The 15,097-nt window shown below is 41.4% G+C and overlaps 1 long non-coding RNA gene across 1 annotated transcript; it reads left to right on the top strand.

The window, feature by feature from the left end:
* The first annotated feature begins 5,576 nt into the window (after positions 1-5,576).
* LOC130133387 (uncharacterized) lies at positions 5,577-6,930 on the top strand. Its single transcript, XR_008813516.1, has 3 exons — positions 5,577-5,622; positions 6,180-6,368; positions 6,813-6,930. It is a non-coding gene; the product is annotated as an uncharacterized LOC130133387 (long non-coding RNA).
* Positions 6,931-15,097: the final 8,167 nt, after the last annotated feature.

The following is a 15,097-nucleotide window of genomic DNA, read 5'->3' as shown; positions in this document are numbered from 1 at the left end:
ACTAATGACCTCCTTCGTGCAGCTGACTCTGGTCTACTATCTATCCTCATCTTCCTTTACCTCACCGCAGCCTTTGATACTATATCCCATCAGCTACTCATGGATCATCTGGCTAGCATTGGCGTTGGGGGCACTGTATCAGTGGTTTGCTTCCTACCTTACAGACAGGACACATTTTGTACAAATTCAGAATTACCGGTCAGAGGGTTTGATAGTTCCTCATGGAGTTCCACAGGGTTCAGTGTTGGGGCCACTCCTGCTTATATTTTACCTCCTCCATCTTGTTTCCAGTGTGAGAAGATGACGGCACAAATTCACATTTGCAGCAGCCTCACCCAGTACCGGTGTAGGAGGATGGCAGTGGGAATTTACGTTTGTGGCGGCCTCACCCAGTACCGTCCATGCAGTGTCTTTGTCCACATCTACATCTAAGTTTTGTCTTCATTTGATGGCTGGGAGAGCTAGCGCTGGATCGGCTGGGACCAGGGACCATGGCTCTGCCCAGAGCTACGCTCAAGGAGATAACACCAAGGGCAGTCTGACAGGATGCGGAAGCAGGGTAGGCTAAACTAACTGCTAGCCTGTGCAGACCAGCATCATCATCATCATCATCAACCTTTATTTTAATAGGCAAGTTAATTAAGAGCAAACTCTTAATTACAATAATGGCCTATGTTGGGGGTAAGTGCCCCCTAGGGGAAGGGGATGGGAAGTAAAATAAAAAAAAATAAAAAAATAAAAATTCAAAAAAATAAAATAAAAAAAGAGGCAACATACAACACACACATAAAGCATTAATGGTATTGGCAGCATACGGTATCAGCAGGGTTAGACAGTAGACAGTTAATTACAGCAGACAGCCCAATAATGGGACAGTATAGCAGGCAGTTAGGAGGCAAGCAGACATACAACTCAGGCAGTTAGGATATACAGTACATGTAGCAGTGATAAAGCAGACAGCAGGGGTGTAGCAACAGGTTATGACATACCGCACGTTTAGCAGGGTTTAAAAACAGACGGGGGGGGGGGCAGCAGGTTAGGCTATGACATACAGGCAGAGTATAAAACAACCATGGGAGCAGGAGGACAGACAAACAGTAATGGTGGCAAGGAGTTGGCTCAGGTAAAACAGCTGCAAGTGTGCACTAGTGTATTTGTTATGGTTTCCCTAAAGGAACGGACGGAGATGAATTTTTCCATATTCAGGGTTTTTTGTAGCCTGTTCCAGCTATCGGCTGCTGCATACTGAAACGAGGAGCAGCCTAATGAGGATTTGGTACTGGGAATACTTACCAGGATGTGCGTAGCTAAACGGGTGGAGTACTTCGGGGGTGGGCGTAGGTGGAGGAGGTGTGTGAGGTATGAGGGAGTGTAGCCTAGAAGTGTTTTGTAGATAAACGTCAGCCAGTGGATGTTGCGTCTGGTTTCGATGGAGGGCCAGTTTATGAGGGAGTACAGCTTGCAGTGATGGGTCCTATAGGGAGCATTGGTGGCAAAACGTATGGCAGAGTGATATAAAACATCTAAACGCTCGACAGATCCCTTGCAGGCTGAACAGTAGATTACATCGCCGAAGTCGAGTAGTGGCAGGACAGTCATCTGGACCAGGGTGCGTTTCGCCGAGGTAGTGAAAGAGGAGCGGTTTCTGTAGAGAGAGCCAAGCCTTGCTTTGACCTTGCCCTGCAGTTTGGACAGATGTTCCGAGAATGACAGGGTGCTGTCGATCCACACTCCTAGGTATTTATAGGAGGTGACCACTTCCAGCTTTTTGTCATCTGCAGCTACGATGGTGTCAGATTGGGAGGCACCTTTGTGGCCGAACCACATCATTTTGGTCTTGCTGGTGTTTAAGACCAGGCCAAGGGCAGAGAAGCCAGCTTGGATTTTTAGAAAACTCTCCTGGAGAGTTTTCAGGGCAGCATCAGGGGAGGGACCAGAGGTGTACAGGACTGTATCATCGGCAGTTCCGCCAGTCATTCTGACTGGCGTTCATTCCCTTGGACAGTGATTATTTTGGTTTAGTTTGGATATATGTGTTAGTTTGGATATGTATATTATTGTAGTTGTAGTTTTTGGTTATGTTTTTGTCTTTGTGTTGCACTGCTGTGGGCTGGAGGAAATTATATTTCTTTTCATTTCATGTACGTAAGTACATGAAATAAAATTACAAAGTGTTCCTGTTTCCTGATTACCAACATCTTCCTATGATATCTATTTCCACTGCTATGCCAATGATACACAGCTTTATGTGTGCACTAAGCCCACTTCCACTCTCCCCTCCAGTACCCTCGCTGCTTGTCTCCTGATATACAGATATGGATGACTAACAATTATCTGAAATTCAACAGTCATAAAACTGAGCTACTCCTCATTGGCACTAAAGCTACACTCAAAAACTAATATTTGCTCACTCTACATTGCTGGAGCCACCGTACCTGTCTCCTGTCAGGCTAAGAGCCTTGGTGTTATCCTAGATAGTACCCTTTCCTTTTCCAGCCATATAAGCAATGTCTTCCTATCCTTTTTCCATCTGCGAATCTTCAGACTACGCCCTGCTTTAACAAAACACTCAACAGACGTCTTAGTCAATGCTTTGGTCACATCACGCATTGACTACTGCAATGTGTTCCTGGTAGGTATCCCCACGAAACGTATTCACCAACTTCAACTCCTCCAGAATTCTTCAGCATGGATTATTACACGTTCGAAGTCCACTAACCATGTCTCTCCTCTGCTGATTCAATTACACTGGCTTCCTGTGTCACAGTGGATTAATTTTAAAATTGTATTGTTAACATTCTAAGCTCTTCGTTATCTATCCTCTGTTTATCTTACAGACCTCCTTCAGACTAGCAGGTCTGTTGGCACTACCAGTCATCAACCTCAGTACAAAGCATGCCAGGGTGTTCTCCTATGCTCTGGAGCTCTTTCCCCTGTAACATCCGCTTACTGGACTCCGTTACAGAATTCAAAACTGCTCTTAAAACCCACTTTTTAAACTAGCACACTCACTTTAACAGCATTGACAGCATCAAATTCATTTTTTTTAAACTCCTGCTGATGTATGCTCTATTGCTTATTGTGTGTTTTATTGTTGATTGCACTAATGTTTTTACTGCTTTGTTTTGTTGTATTTGATGTAAGGTGACCTTGAGTGTCATAAAAGGTGCCTTTAAATAAAATGCTTATCATTATTATTAATTATTACTATTATTATTATCATCATTTGGGATGACATTTATTTTCTCAAGCGTTAGAAATATTTTAGTGTTAAATGTGCCACGAGACATGCATCACTCTATAAAACACAGACTGTAGAGTTACGCAAATGCTCAAATTAACTTTGTTCTCCAAATTTTATATCCTCATTTTGTGCTTTGGTGAAGGATGCATTGCACAACTACTTCCAATAATACTAATAATACAAGTTTCTCCTGTCATGTTTTTCTATCAACAAAACTTCAAATAAATAAAATAAGATAAATTGTGGATCAATACATAGTATCATTAAATCACAAAGATATGAAGGATCCCTCTCTCCTGGGATATGTTCACTAACAGACAAAACCAAGATCTATGATCAATTTTGAGCCACATAGTTGATGCGCTTCCTCTTTAAGGGTCCATGGTAAAGTGAGTTGTGTTTGGGTGTAAGAATTTTTTCAACACATGACATTATACTTATCTTTTAACAGAGAATTTAGAGAGAAAGTATTGCTTATCTTCCCTCCATTGCATGTACCATTGGATTAAATGAGTCTCGTGACTAACTTGCAGCACCACATGAAGGTTGCCCAGCTGGTTTGAATAGATAAAGTTCTATTTTGTATAAAACTGGTGTTGCAGGTTTGGCTTGGAGGATGATGTGTGCGAAGAGTGTGAATGTTATGCCAAAGAACATGAACGTATAACTGTAAAAGCAGCTCTAGAGGAAATAATTGTTTTTGTCTGTCTTAAAATATTTCAGTCACCAAGACACTGAGCAAGTCACATAGAGAAGATCACTATTTACAAGCGAAGATAAGCAGACATTCCTGATGTATATGCTCATAATTTCTGTCTTTCTTTCTTTCGTTCTTGTGTAGTTCATATCTCCCTTTTTCTTCTCTCATCCATCTTTGAATGGTCTGCAACAGCAAGCTTTGGTCAAGTCAAGATTATGTTGTCAGGTCATCTCAGGTCACAAGCAAAAATGGCGAACAACTATATATATATATATATACACACACACACTTATATATACATAAGTATGGTTTTTCCAGCCTTGTATCCTAGATACACAGTTTTGCTTACACATTCCCACTACAACAATATTAAGCTGTTGGATATTTAAAACTCTTCAGTAGATTCATCAGTATCACTTTATCACAACTGATATACTGATTCAGAGTACAAATCTTTACATATCTTGTATAAACTGTATTATATATTAAATTCAGTTTGATTCCTGGTTATTTGCATTCTGCAGACCAAATAGTGTCCTTGCATTATTTTGCACATATATTTGATTATAACACCTTATCATATCTACCGGGGAACTAAGTAGTGTTTCTATATCGATAGCATTTTGCACTTGCCACCATCAGTAACCGAAATCCTCAGATGAAAAACCATAGAAGTTAGTGTAAAGCATTCAAGTGAATTTTACTTTCCTACTTCAGGTGGCATGTTTGTACTTCAAGACAGTGGAGGACTGAGGGTCGTGTAGTTTCAGCTGTAACAGTTGACCTGTGCACACTTTTTTCCATCCCTCTACAAATGATGAAAAAAATTCTAACTGGACTGCACCCTTTGTGTGAAGTCTTCAGTAGATTTACGGGTTAAGGGAAACAGCTTGTATCATTCCTTCATAACTTAACAGTATATTTGTTTCAAAAATTCTGGTTTTAGGTCTTAGATATATACCTCATATTTACATGGTGGATGCATGGCAGGCTGGGGAGAAGAGTCGGCAGTCATTCCATGATGTGCAGTTAACAAAATAAGAAATGTCTCCTCTGAACCAGGTGGAATCTGTACAGAATTTGAAGCTATACATGTTGACCATGCAGAAGTAGATGAAGCATGGAGAGATTTTAATGATATCTAAACTGCATAGTTCACATTTGGATGACTTTCATCAGGAGCATGAGTTATGCACAGCTTAACAAAATAGGGTATCATACAAAAATGTCAATGGTTTAAATAATGTTTTTACAAAATGTACCCCGATATGAAAATTATACAGATGTGTTTCATCCCATTTATGAAATATAAAGTGTCCTTGAAAACACTGACCTTTTGACTAGAATTTAAAATTAAAGTTCATGTGGATTTGAACAATTCTGGTGTTTACGTCATGTGTTTGTAATGATGCAACTACTTGAAATGTGAAAACTACTGTTTGAAAAATGATCTGTGATTTGGACAGTCTATCTTTTGGAGTCATGGTATGTTTTTGGTTTAATCTCATGTCCATGCCCCGGTTTGAATCTGACTCAGATGACAGAATATCTGCCTCCATAGCCGTCAAGTAGCCACAGTCTTTCTCAACAGCTACTGGTCTTGCTGCGAATCTCTTGTGGAGTTTGCGCCATGAGGACCTGAGAGAGAGGCCCCCACACTGGACACATTTAAAAGCAGGTTAAAAACCTTACTTTTTAAAACAGCCTACAGCTAAATTCATAGTGTGTGTGTTTTATATATTTTGTTATTTTTATATATTCTGCTCTGTTTTTACTTTTAATTAATCAATGTTTATGGCACTTTTATTTATTTTACTAACTCAGTTTTAAACTTGTTTGTACTTTTCTAAAATTTGCCCGTACTTCTATTTATTTATTTTTTTTGAGAGGGGGGGGGTTATCGATTTCATTGTTTTATTGTGTGAAGCACTTTGCGTTACATTTGTTTGTATGAAAAGTGCTATACAAAAAAAATGTGATTGATTGATTGATTGATTGATGAGATTTGAACTTGAGTTCATCAACACGCTCCCCATCTTCAAAAACAGCCTTTTCGAACACGGAAATATGAAAAATAGGTTAAACATAGTACAATATCCAACTACCACCACATTAGGTGACAAAAGCTCACCTTACAAAAGGTGATTTCTATATTTGAACATACCTCTAGTGTTTTTGTGTGGATGCGCTTCGTCAGATGATCGAGGTCTTTCAAAAACAACTTGTCTTTCACAGTCTTCACGAAGGCTTTGTGGGCTGTCAGATCCTGGCCTTAACCAAAGCTTACTTCTCTGGTTTGGCTCATAAAGGGGTGCATGAGCTCATCGGTGATGGTGCCTGTTCCCTGGCCAGTCATGTCGGTTGGTAACATGGTGTATCACTGATACCCACTTCTCTTTCAGCACTTTGGCATCACCCTCACAGGTTTGTACACCTCAACACAAATGATTTATGATGGATGGAATCTACTCTCCCAGGCCTTCACATTCCCTCCTTTTAGGTGCAGTGGCCAGGGATCAAATTCGTGGCATTTTTCTGAATTACAGACCCCCATTTCTTTAACAATTTGTGGATGTTTTTCAATGGAGATGGTAGAGACCTTCACTCTATTTTCTTTTAAAGTGTTAAGAGCTTCCTTAAAACCTTTGATTTCCAAGGTATTAGAGATTGAAACGTTGGTGCAGTTTATTACTTTGAAGTCGACAACCTTTTCACTCTGCACATCTAAAAAGTGGACGTGCAGTATTGCACTGAGTGGCCTGGAGAGTTGCACCGGCCATCTCCACAGAGCACAACTTCTGCTTCTCAAGATTTCATGGTAGTTAACACTGCATTCCACTCTTTGGCCCTTTTTTTCCCCAATAACAGGAAACACAAACTTCATTCATTCATTCATTCAGATGCATTCGGGCATCTGATTGTGATGCCTCTGGGGCACCTTCCTTTGGAGGTTTTCCAGGCACATCCGACTGAGAAGAGACCGTGGGGTAGACTCAACTCGCTGGAGGGACTACATGTCCAATCTGGCCTGGGAATGTCTTGGGATCCCCCAGGACGAGCTGGAGGGCGTTGCTGGGGATAGGGATGTTTGAAGTGCCCTACTTAGCTTGCTGCCACCGCAACCTGACCCCGGAGAAGCGGCTGATGATGTGATGAGATGAGAGACAAACTTCTTCCTCAGTGTTGTGTATGTGTCTTCACATTGTTTTGAGGTTCATGTTACTACAGAACCATTCAAATTTAGCAAGATGGATGCCACTGAAGAAAACTGATGCTGCCAAAAGCAGGTTTTCTGCCGATTTGGTCCCACTCAGTCTGCCATTAGTCTTCCATCTGTAACTACAGCAATGACATGCGGTCAGGGTAGGCAGTGCCTACTCTGTAATTATTTAATCAAAATAACCATACAACAAATTCATAACATCATATCAAAATCTCACTCTAGTTACAAGTATGCATGTTGCTATCAATAAAGCAAGCTAGCTCGTTTGAATTTGATTAGCTTGGCTACAATTCAGAGTGAAATCAGTAATGTTGACCATCGTACAGCTTCAGAGTTTTAATAAACTGGATTCCCAGCAAAAATTACTTGTCATCAAGCAAGGCAGGCCTATACCAGCTCTCCCTGACCTCCACCAGTGTAAAGGGCAGAACATTATCCAATCATTCCAGCCAGAGTGGTACATAAGGAAAGTGGCTATGCGACTCCAGTGCTACCACCAGCAGGCTGTACTGCTTCCCTTGTTTGCTGTTTTCCGGAGCGCGGGACAATGTATGGGTAGGTGCCAGCTACTGTGATCTGAACAATCTGCCTGCAGTGCTAGTCAAGCACGAGTGGTCCAGTTCACACATTCAACATCAAATAGCTTTGAAAACCTTTGGAAACTGCACCCCGATCAACCTAGCTTTAAACGAGGCTAACAAACATAAAGTCTCCATCCACAACGCGAAGGTGAGGGAAAAACGTGAGATTCTGAAGGACTTGATTCGTGCTATTTGTTACTTAGGGAAACAGGAATTAGCCTTCAGGGAAGCAAGGAAAGCGCTGGCTTATCAAACCAGGGAAACTATGTGAAGCTCTTAAACCTCTTTGTGGAGAAAGACCAGCGGTTGGCGACGCATCTTGAAGTTTCCTCAGTGTTTTCAAGAACATCGAACAGTGTTCAAAACTGGCAGCAAGTGACACTCTTCGACAGAACATTCAAAATGAGGTAAATGCAGCCCCTTTCATGTCTGTACAAGTCAATAAGACCACTGACACAACCAAAAAGCCCAGCAATCTGTTGTATTGCAGTATGTCTGCAAAAAGGCATTTTTGGGATTTAGTGATGTAATGCTGTGTAATGCAATGATGTGAGGCAATGGTGTTATTAAGCAATTTCACAGCTATCAAAAACCATATAAAACAAGAAAAAAGTTCTTCATATATTAACAATATTTTGTTTAGGTTTTCATTTGGAATGTAGTTCAGTCAGGGGGGCATAATATTCTAGAATTCTGTGGCAGTTGGAAGATGAAGAAGGATCAGATTGTTATAAAACATTAGTGAGCACAAACTGATGTAATTTGGATTTGTGAATGCCCACTGCCAACCTAGCCACTGACCTCACTGCACGTCACTGAACTACAGCCATTAGCACATGTGAGCTCTAGTGTCATCTGTGTTCCTTCATGTTGCAGCTCCTTCATATGTTCCTTGACAGTCAAGGAGCCGCACTTAAAACAATACTGAAGCAATTGTTTTAACGGTTCCTCAGAAACTAGAAAAAGCCCATCTTCTTTATGGGTGTCACTTTAAGTTTGTGATTCCTGGGTGATTTGAGAGGACTCAGGTGAGCTTACATTGTATTCCAGGTGAGATTGCCTGTACTGTGGCTGACTCTCCTTGCTAAGTTCATCATCTGAGAGGAACAGATCCTGGGACTGACTGTCCCCCTCTACTTGTTTATCCAACTGAATTTCATGTTTACCTGCGTAAATATTGTCCATATTTACCGGATAGTGCACATCCACTGACTGTACCACTGCATCCAATGTGTCTATATCTGTCTGAGTTGCTGCATCGGTCTTACTTGGAGAACACTGTACACTTGTGGATTGCTGAACTGGTGGATTGTCAGGTTCCTCCGTGATCAGGGTCATGCCTGATGGTTTGCCTTCAGAGGCTGCAACTGCAGGAATGGTTTGTTTACATCCTAGCAGGAGAACATCCAATGTCTCCTGTCTTTGATATTTCTTTTACCCTTTTCCCACTGGCCAAAAAACCCACTAACATCCACCTTTGGTCAATGTAACATTGACCACCAAAGGCAGATGTTAGCAGGTTTTTTGGCCAGTGGGAAAAGGGTATAAGAGAGCAGATTTCATTCACTATCCATGGGCATTTAGACTCCTTGTGGGAGAAAATTGTAGGTACGGCATTTGGTTTTAGGCTTTACTTAAAACCAGCAGCACCTGTGAGCTCTTTTTGCATCTGTGGTTGACTAAATGCATCAAATGCATCAGGAGAGAAGTGGCAAGAATATAGCTGCAGGTCTTTAGGAAGTTGTATTCGTCCACATACACTTTCCCACTCCTTTCTTCTGTTCTTATCGTTAGGAAAGCTGTGAAGACTTACATCACTTCTCTTGTTGCTTTTCAACTGGAAACTACAACCTAAAGCAGCACAGTATGACACTGTATTGATATTTTTTCTACTGTGGGCCGGTAAAAATTGCAACAGGTAACAGCAGTGCCATTAGCTCACCTCTCAAGTGCAGCCAATTTACATAATCGACCCAGCATGCATTGTGCACCTAAAGTAATGGTGGCCTCCGTAGGTCAAGATAGGTATTAAATGTTGAGGCTTTTTAAAATAATGAAAATATTTCATGTGTTTCTAACAACATATTTTAGTAGGAGAGGGCAATTCTAGCATATTAAGGCCTACAAGTCTTAATAGTCAAGGTTCCCTTAAAGGCATTATCATACTTTCTCCAGCAATGGGGTGTTTCAAATTTGGATCACAGTGGAAAATTACACCATATACAGTTGTATGTATTCTTTATCCACCTTTGTATTGTCCGTTCACCATTAAATGTTTAGCATGTATGTGCAAACTGAGGCTAAGGAGACCCTATAAAATAATTTAACACAACCAGTCTTGTATCATGTCTTGTGACAGGCATGGGCACAAGTCCATGAATACTGGGATGGCATCTAGCACTTTACCTGTGCCCTTGTCCATAGGGTTAGTTGTTGTGTCAGGAAGGGTATCCGATGTAAAATTTTGCCAAAACCTATGCGGATTGAGTAGACCATACTGGATCGGTTGAGGCTCACGACCAGATCGGTCAAGGCCCGGGTTAGCGATGACTACCATTGGTGCTGTGCCCTCACAGGGTACCGATAACTATAAAATCTGCTGCGGCGACCCCTGAGAAACAGAGAACAAGCTAAAAGAAGAAGAGGAGTCTTGTGACATAAACTTCAAATGATTGCTCAACTTGGCTATAAAGAGGGAACCAATAGCATTGTCATACTGAAATGTCTGACATTCTGATATATAGCTGCTATGAAAGTGCAACTGTGAAATTTTAGTGTGAAATTCCTGTGTAGATTAATGGTTATAACAAGGCACTATAATTACTAGGGTTAAGGACTGTATTGTCTGTCATTGAGTAGGATCTGTCACTAAGCATTGTGATAACTTCTAAAATTATACATTACAACTGTAATTTGAATACAATCAAATATTTTAACAACACGCTGCAAGATGTGCCTTCTTTATCTTACCAGTCATAACTGTCAGCTTCACATATGGCCTTATCAGTCCAAGTATTCAAATATGGCCATATTCTCACCAACTTGGAATCTCTTGCCTATAAAATAAGACAGACATGTTTTGTATAAGGAACTCTTGTTTATATTTTTTGATAGTGTAAGGCTTTCTACCTCTTACTATAATGCATTGTAGGACCACAGATGCAGATATTGCCAACTGAACCAGCCAGCTAACCAGCTCTTCAACCAGCTACATGATCAGTCAGAAAAAAACAACCAGCCAGAAAAATAACAAGCCATCCAGGCAATCAATTTATGAACTAAACAGGACATGTAGCCAGTTAGATGAATCAGAAATTCAGCCTTTCAACCTGTCATCCAGTGGATTTAATATCAAGCTAGCCAGCCAGGCAGGCTGCTGTTAACCCCTCAGACAGTCAACCAACCACAAGCTGAACAATCAGTCAGACAAGCCAAATAGGCCCAACTATGGGTTAGCACTGGCAGCATCTAAACTCCTAATCATACAGAAAACAAAGCTATCAATTAAAACACAAAACAAAACAAAAAAAAAAACATGCATGCATGAAAAATTGACTTCAAAAACATTCTGCAAAATTTGAACTGCTCTTTGAACAGTCAGATTGGTTGGTTAAACCCCACCCCCACCCCATTTTTTACATGGTAGAAGTAAAGATAAATGCTAAAATTGTCAAGAGCACAGAAATCCTTCTGCTCATGTGAGTAAGACAATGACAAAATTGTATTGGCATGCCCAGAAGGTTATGTGACATTCGCCATGACTTCTGCAAACTTCACAAACAATGTAATTCATTGTTTTTGGAATTTGCAGAAGTCAAATGTGAAAAAGTCAATGGATACATTAACAGTCTGTTGGTGACCTGATTTGTATATACCTAATTTCTTTGCCAAAAAAAAGGCTTCAAATTGGTGTTTGGGGTGTGTTGGGACATATGCCAAGACAGATAACTAAACAGATCACAATTTGAACAGAAACCCCAGTTGCAGTCCATTTATGTTTGGAGATTTAAGCAGAGAGTAAACATTCTGCCAGAAAAGTGAAAATCCCACCTAAAATAGGGCAAACAAAATGTCATGTTGAAACTGAGGTAGTTCCAGCTGATATTCCATTGCCACTGAGTAAAGCATCCCTGGAGAATGCAGGTTTGGACAGTTTTGGACATGGAAATATGTGGGGATGCTCATACAGTCTGTACCTCTCAAATTTGCTAGTTCTGGACAATACTGCATAAAAATTAGAGACAGGGATAATGAAAAAGTTCGTGCTGAAAATGAGGTCTTCACAGTGACATAAAACATGACCTCAGATGAGAAGCAAAAAGTTTTTCTAAAGTTTTACAAGCAGTTTGATAATGCATCTGCAGACAGATTACAGCAGCTTCAGTGCAGTTCAGGCAACCAAGAAAGTGAGTGTACCACCATCGTACAACAAATATTGAATGACTGTGTGACATGTCCTGCCTACTGTACATATAGGTATGCATTTAGATTCAGAGTATAATGAAACTGTTGTAATGGACCTGCATGAACTGGATTCAGGTGTTTGATATCGACATATCATTGACAACTTTACATGTTTCAGTGCTTGAAGTATTCTACAAACAAAGAAATCCTCAGAAATAGGCAAACACTTAATTCATACTTGGATAGATGTCCATGGCCCACCCTGTACAATGGTGGGAAATTTAATAATGAAGAAATAAGAGATATGGACAAACAATTTGCACACAGAAACAAAGACAAGAGCTGGCTACAGTTCTTGGAATAATTAATTACTGGAGAGACACAATCAAATGCTTACCAAAACTGTATGGAAATTAAAACAAGACAACGGATGTGACTGGCAAACTGCCTGGACTGGGCGGTCAGGAATAAGAACATTATGCACAACATCCATGGCTGCAGCATATATCAACTAGCATTTGGACAAAATCCCAATCTCCGCATCCTGGCAGCATAGCAGTCTATTCTGTTGCCTACCAACATGGGGATCCCGGTTCGAATCCCCGTGTTGCCTCCAGCTTGGTTGGGCATCCCTACAGACACAATTGGTTGTGTCTGCAGGTGGGAAGCCGGATTGTGGGTATGTGTCCTGGTCGCTGCACTACCGCCTCCTCTGGTTGGTCGGGGCGCCTGTTCAGGGGGAGCGCCCCAATAAAATAAAAAATAAAAAATAAAATCATCCACCCAAAGACATAGTTCCTCCTCATTAACTATTTTTCAATATTAATACATCATAATTTACATTGCAATACATATTACCTAGTTTTGTGCAATAAATGAATCAAACTGTTCAACAACTTTTGATCTTTGAACATTAAAATTGTCATTTCAGTGATTCGGTCTCAATTTAATGCATTGCGCAATATTGGGGCAGGAGACCTCAGCACCCCGCTTTCACTGGCAGGTTTATTATAGCGGCTGGTTGTCAAAGATGTGCCCTACCTCCGTACTCTGCAGCCTCTACCGTTTTCTTGAAGTCCACACGTTTAGACTACTGCAGAAATGGCGACCAGCATTGTTGCACCTGCTGTGTCTAACAGTGTAGAGTTTATTTTAAAAAACCGATTTGAATGACTACGATTACAAGACAAGTTAGTAATTAAGCAGCTTGGCTCTGATAGACCAGACATTAACATTACTCAGTAAACAAAGGACAATGGGAAAACCTACAACAGGACATTTTTGCAAACATGGTATGAAAAGAAAACGTGGTTGCTCAACATGGAATATTCTGTTTCCTGTGCCTATTGTTCCGGTCATCTGTAGCAGGGTCAGGACAAGGGGATACATGGACTAACACAGGGCTGAGTGATTTGAAGCACTTTTCAGAACGGGCTAAGAAACACGAGTCATGCAAGGCATCTTTACATTGTGCTATGAAACTAGCCATGCTTGGTCAAGCCAACATAGCAGCACAGCTTGACGAGAGCTACCATGTAAGTGTGCGGAACCACAATAAGGAGGTGGACAAAAACAGGCACATTCTGTCAAAGCTTATGGACTGCATAACATTCTGTGAAGCATTTGAACAAGGACACGACAAGACCGAATTATCCAATAACCCTGTCGTCTTCCGTGGCCTTGTGGATTTAGTTTCATTGTTGGATACTCTAGTGCAGGAGTACCTAGAAAAGGCAATGGTTTTCAAAGGTACATCCAAAAGTATCGGGAACGAGCTACTTATTGCATGCAAGATGTAATGCAACTGTCATGTCCTTCCACGGTGTCTCCCCGCCTGCCGCCCAATGACTGCTAGGATAGGCTCCAGCATCCCCACGACCCTGCAAGCAGGATAAGCAGTTTGGATAATGGATGGATGGATGGAGTAAGCTATTTTTAGACACTGCTTTAGTTTATCGTGAGTGTTTTTTTTGTCGCTTACACTCGGGTTAAAGGATAGCCTATTGTTCATCTTTGAAATGTGTTGGCTACTGCGGTGTTATGTGGGCTGCTGGCTGGTACGTTTACAGGTATGTACTGTCTATTATCTAAGATAGTAATCATTATCATTAATATAAGTATTTAATATACTTAATTATTAAAATAACGATAAAAAAAGTGGACGTGGCTTGCAATTCAGAAGCTGCAGCCATTGTCCGCCCCACTAGTATTTATGGCCACGGGCCGCTACTGTTAGAAAGACTACCAACTACAGTAGACCATCCCCCCACACTGCAGGGAACCATCAACTGGCTGATGACCCTAATGGGTTTTACTGCAGGTTTGAAAAGCAAACTTTCACACCCCTCACCCTCTCCAGCCACAATATACAACCAACTGCACTCCCTGCCAGCCACTCTCCCCTCCCCCTCTGAACCCCCATTCACACTTAGGAGCTGTGTTGAAGACGTGCACCAGCTCTTCAAGAGACAGAAAACCAGGAAGGCACCGCGCCCAGGTGGCATGTCACCCTCCTGTCTTAAAAGTCTGTGCTGACTAGCTGGCCCCCATTTTCACACTAATCTTCAACAGATCACTGGAGCTGTATGAAGTCCCCTTCTGCTTCAAGAGCTCCACTATCATCCAGGTCCCCAACAAGCCCCTTATCACATGATTAAATGACTACAGGCCCATTGCTCTAACGTCTATGGTAATGAAATCCTTTGAGAGACTGGTGTTGGCCCACCTGAAGGAAATCACAGGCCCCCTGCTCGACCCCCTGCAGTTTGCCTACCGAGCAAACAGGTCAGTGGATGATGCAGTCAACATGGGATTGCACTACATCTTCCAACACCTCGACTCCCCAGGGACATATGCAAGGGTCCTGTTTGTGGACTTCAGCTCAGCATTCAACACCATTGTCCCAGATATCCTCCACTCCAAACTCACTCGACTCACTGTACCAG

The sequence above is a fragment of the Lampris incognitus genome, chromosome 2 (genome assembly GCF_029633865.1).
Source record: "Lampris incognitus isolate fLamInc1 chromosome 2, fLamInc1.hap2, whole genome shotgun sequence".
Taxonomy (NCBI): Eukaryota; Metazoa; Chordata; class Actinopteri; order Lampriformes; family Lampridae; genus Lampris; species Lampris incognitus.
Note: the sequence above shows the minus strand (reverse complement) of the source record. Positions and strands in the feature narration are given on the sequence as shown.